This window comes from Choloepus didactylus, chromosome 8 (assembly GCF_015220235.1).
Source record: "Choloepus didactylus isolate mChoDid1 chromosome 8, mChoDid1.pri, whole genome shotgun sequence".
NCBI classification, from domain to species: domain Eukaryota; kingdom Metazoa; phylum Chordata; class Mammalia; order Pilosa; family Megalonychidae; genus Choloepus; species Choloepus didactylus.
Window position 1 is genome coordinate 131,390,507 of NC_051314.1, and position 4,731 is coordinate 131,395,237.

The window sequence follows — 4,731 nt, forward strand, 5'->3', positions numbered from 1 at the left end:
TATTTTGGGTGGGGGAGATGGGGCCTGTGGCCGTCTCCACTTTCTCAGGCCCGGGGGGCTGTGGAGGGTAATACTGCCCGTGCCCACTACCCTCCCCAGGGGCTGGCCAGGTCCCCTGGCCCCGGCCCGCCAAGTCGGAACTCAGCACCAGCAACCCACATTTAATTATTTCATATGTGTGAGCTAGTGCAGTATTTGAGACCGAAGTTCTTGAGTGTGAAGAATGGGGAACTCACTGGACATTGGGGTAGTCAAGATGGGCTTGATCCCAGAGAGTGCACTTGCTGGGTCTGGACAGAGGGATGGAATTTAGATGGGCTGAGAAGAGTGAAAGCTTCAGTGGGAGTTAAGGACTGTGGGCAAGTCAGCATGGCGACCAGAAACGATTTCAGTGAGAGGAGGCGGAGAGCAGTGGGAGGGAACCCTGGATGTTCATTAAGGAGGTGCTTGAGCAGGACCTTGGGCAGGGCCAAGGAGTTGAACCTTCATTCAGTAATCACCAGATTTATGGGCTGGAAGGTGACGTACAAGTGGTGCTGAAGGAAGGACATGAGCTTCCAGAAGGCAGGTCTTTGTTGTGATCAGCTTATGTGGATGAACTCAAACAGAATGCCCTGTGTACGTGACCCGGTTCAATTAATGATGTTGGAAATAAAGTGCCCAGGGCTTGTTTCTGAGATGGTAGCTACTTTGGCAGCCACGGCAGAACTTATTTTTCTTGGATGTGACATAACTCAACCTCAGAAGCACATACACACTTCAGCTCCCTAAAAGAGAACAGCCTTCAGTGTCAGACAGACTTGGTTTGAAACACAATTCTACCACCTGGAGCCTTGGCCCCTCATCTACAAAAGGGATAATATCTACTTCTTGGAGCCATTGCATAAGATGATCACGCACAGTGCCCACCTCTGGCCCTGACATCTGGCAAATGCTCCAGAAAACTTACTTCCCTCCTTTTCCTTATCTCTTGGAGAACTGAGTGAATTTGTTTTAATCTGTTTTTTTTTAAATGATGACAGATTCTTATTTTGAAATGATGACAGATTCATAGGAAGTTGCAAAAATAGTACATAGACAATAGTTAACAGTAGTATCTTAATATTCTTTCATCAACAGTAACAAATGTACCACACCAATACTAGGGGTCAATAATGGGGGAGTAAAGGGGAATGAGATGCTTTGGGTTTACTTTTTTATTTGTATTTCTTCTTCTGGAGTAATGAAAATGTTCTAAAATTGATCCTAGTGATGAATGCACAACTATGTGATGATACTGTGAGCCATTGATTGTATACTTCGTATGGCTTACATGGTGTGTGAATATATCTCAATAAAATTGCATTTAAAAAAAAAAACATACAGAGAGGTCCCATGTACCCTTCACCCAGTTTCCCCCCAGTGGGAATCTTGCATAACTGTAGCACAATATCAAAACCAGGAGCTTGACTTTGGTGAACTCCACAGAGCTTATTTCAGTATTTAGATTTCACCAGTTTTACATGCACTCTTTTGTGTATCGTGTGTGTGTGTGTGAAGTTCTTTGCCATTTTATCACATGCATAGATTCATATAATCACCACTACAATCAAGATTCAGAACCATTCCATCACCTCAAAGATCTCCTTCGTGCTGCCTTGTAATAGCCCCATCTCTCCTCCTTCCTCCTTCTCTACCATCCCTCACCCTGACAACCAATCTATTCTCCATTACTATAATTTTGTCATTTCAAGAATGTTACATAAATGGAAACATGCAGTAAATCACATTTTTTTTTCACCCAGCACTATGCCATTACAGTCCATCCAAACTGTTGCAGGTATCAGTTCCTTCCTTTTAATTGCTGAGTAGTATGCTCTGTGGACATACCACAATTTGTTTAGCCCTTCACCCACTGAAGGACATCTGGGCTGTTTTCAATTTTTTGCTATTACAAATAGAGCTGCTATGAACTTTCATGTACAAATTTTTGTGTGAACATAAGTTTTCATTTCTCTGGAATAAATGCTCAGGTGTGTGATTACTAGCTGGTACAGTAAGTATGCTTAATTTTTTAAGAAACTGCCAACTGTTTTCCAGAGTAGCTTACCATTTTACATTCCCTCCAGCAATGTATGAGAAAGTCACTTTCAAAAATCCCTGCCAGCATTTGGTTTTGTCACTATTTTTTTATTTAGCCATTCTCACAGTGATACCTCCTGGTGGTTTTAATTTGCATTTCCTTACTGGCTAATGATGTTGAACATGTTTTCATGTGTCTATTTACCATGTGTGCATCCTCTTTGGTGAAATGTCTGTTCATGACTTTTGCCCATTTTCTAATTGGATTGTTTTGTTTTTTCACAGTTGAATTTGGAGAGTTCTTTATATATTCTAGATATATCCTTTTCAGATATGTGGCTCCAAATATTTTCTCCCAGTCTGTAATTTGTCTTTTCATCTTCTTAACAGGGTCTTTTGCAAAGAAAAAGTTTTTAAATTTGATGAAGCCCAATTAAAAAAATTTTTTTTTATTTTAAGTGCTTTTGGTGTCATGTCTAAGAAGAACCCTTTACCTAGCCCCAGGTCCCAAAGATTTTCTCCTATGTTTTCTTTCAAGAGTTTTATAGTTGTACATTTTATATTTTGACTCATATTTATATACATGACTCATTTTGAATTAATTTCTGAATAAAGTGTGAGGTTGAGGTTCATTTTTTTTTTTCACCTATGGAAGTCCAGTTGCTCCAGCACCATTTGTTGCACCTTTGTAAAAAATCATTTACAAGTATCTGTGTTGGCTATTTCTGGCTTCTGTGTTCTGTTTCATTGATTTATGTATCTATCCTTCACCAAGACCACACTGTCTTGATTACTCTGAACCACAGAGTAAGTTCTAACATCAAATAGAGTGATTCCTCCACTTCAGTCTTCTGAGCTGAGTGGATTTCAGTACAATTTTCACCCTCGATTTCATTCTAGGCTGAGACCAAGCACAAGAAATCCCAACCTAAATTGAGTGATTTGGAGATACTTTCAGGAATCTTGGGAAAAGTCTGTTTTGTGGACGCATTCTCTCTTGTGCCAAAACCTGGGCTTGCTCAGCAACCGGCCTCCCCTTCCTTAGTGAAGGGCCGAGGGGCCATGCACAGGGGACCCGCTGGGCCGCTAGGGGGAGCTCCCCACCCTGGGATTTGGGGGGTCTTTGACTTTCCTGACTGGCCCAGGGGAGGTGAGAAAGGAAATGGTGATTGTACAGTGAAGGAAATAGCAGCCCTCCCCAGCGTCCAGAGACCCCTCCTCATTGGCTGGGCCCACTCCAGCCTGAGCAGACTTCAGGGGCTTGTCCCTTGAGTTCCAAGCACCACCTCAAAATTGCTTTAGTAAAAGCAACACCTCTTAGGCCCCGGGAGAGATGGAGGTGAGAGTCAAAGGACTGCCCTTTCTGCATTTCTTAGTTTGGGGAAAATTGATTTTCTGCCTCACTGTGAACTGGAGCAGGTCATGTTTAAAAAGCACATTACCTTCCACATCTCCCTCAGGTTCTCCAGTCCGACACTCTCTCTCCCATTATTTATAGAATTAGGACCAGAGTGGATTTTCCATCCTGTGGGAAGGCAGGTACTTCCTACAGTTTAGCTGGTAGGTTTGGGCAGAGAGTTTGGCTTAAAACTAGCCCAATTCCCCTAAGGCTTTCTCTCCATATGGGCTCTTCTCCAACGGGGTGTGAGGCCTGAGCTGGCCCCCAGCCAGCTGTGTGTTGTGGGGAGGTAGCTTAACCCCTCTAAGCCTCAGTGTTCTCATCTATAAAGTGGGAGAATAATAGTGCCAACCTCAGGGTGGTGTTGTGAGGTTTAAAGGAGCTACTGCTTGAAAAGTGCTTCCTTAGCACCTTGTAAGCTCTCAGAACTGGCTCTTCTTGTGGTGACATTATGATAATTATACAGAAATTAATAATGGATTGGGGCAGGTGTCCCCACCATACCTTCCTCATGCCACACCCCAATACGGTACATATAAAACTAACATTTACATGGTAAGGTACAATTGGCAAAGCATCTTCATTTAGCCACCATGGAAACCATCCTACTCCAAAGCTTTTCCTGAGGGCTCTACTCCAGAATCCACGCTACCAAAACAGCGGTTCCAATGCTGGATCATGCCGGAGAAGGCATTCCTTCCCCAGCACCCCAACCCCATACCTGGGCCCAGAGAGTGGAAGATCCTGGTGCATGCAGTTGGCTACTGGAGGTAAAGCAGGGGAATCCCAAGGGGGGCAGTGGCTGGGCTTTGGGTCAGGTAGAAGACGGACATCTCCTCCCTGCTAGCCAAACTGGGGACAAGGACTAAACAGACACTTCCACTTCCTTACTTCCTTCTCTCTCACCTGCTCTCTGGGGCGGAGAAGTGGGCAAATGGGGAACTGCAGAAATAACCACAGGCTAAGAGGTTCTCCCTGTTGTTGAACCAGCCCTGGGTTTCTTTGCTGACTGAAGAGATGAGTGGCCTTACACTTTGCACTGGGGCTCCTGTTGCAAGCCCCAGGATCTCAGTTTATACCTGTGGATTCAGCTGCTCAAAAGATCCTTTACCAGTCAACCAGACACTCCCCAACCCCAATACAAATAAAGTTGGAAATGTGATTCTGGGGCTAAAGTGGAGTCTTGGCACAGGGTTTGGGGTGTGGGTGACGGTGTCAGCTGTGTTGGCAGAAGACGCCATTTCCAGCAGAACTCAGCGTGGAGGCTGGAA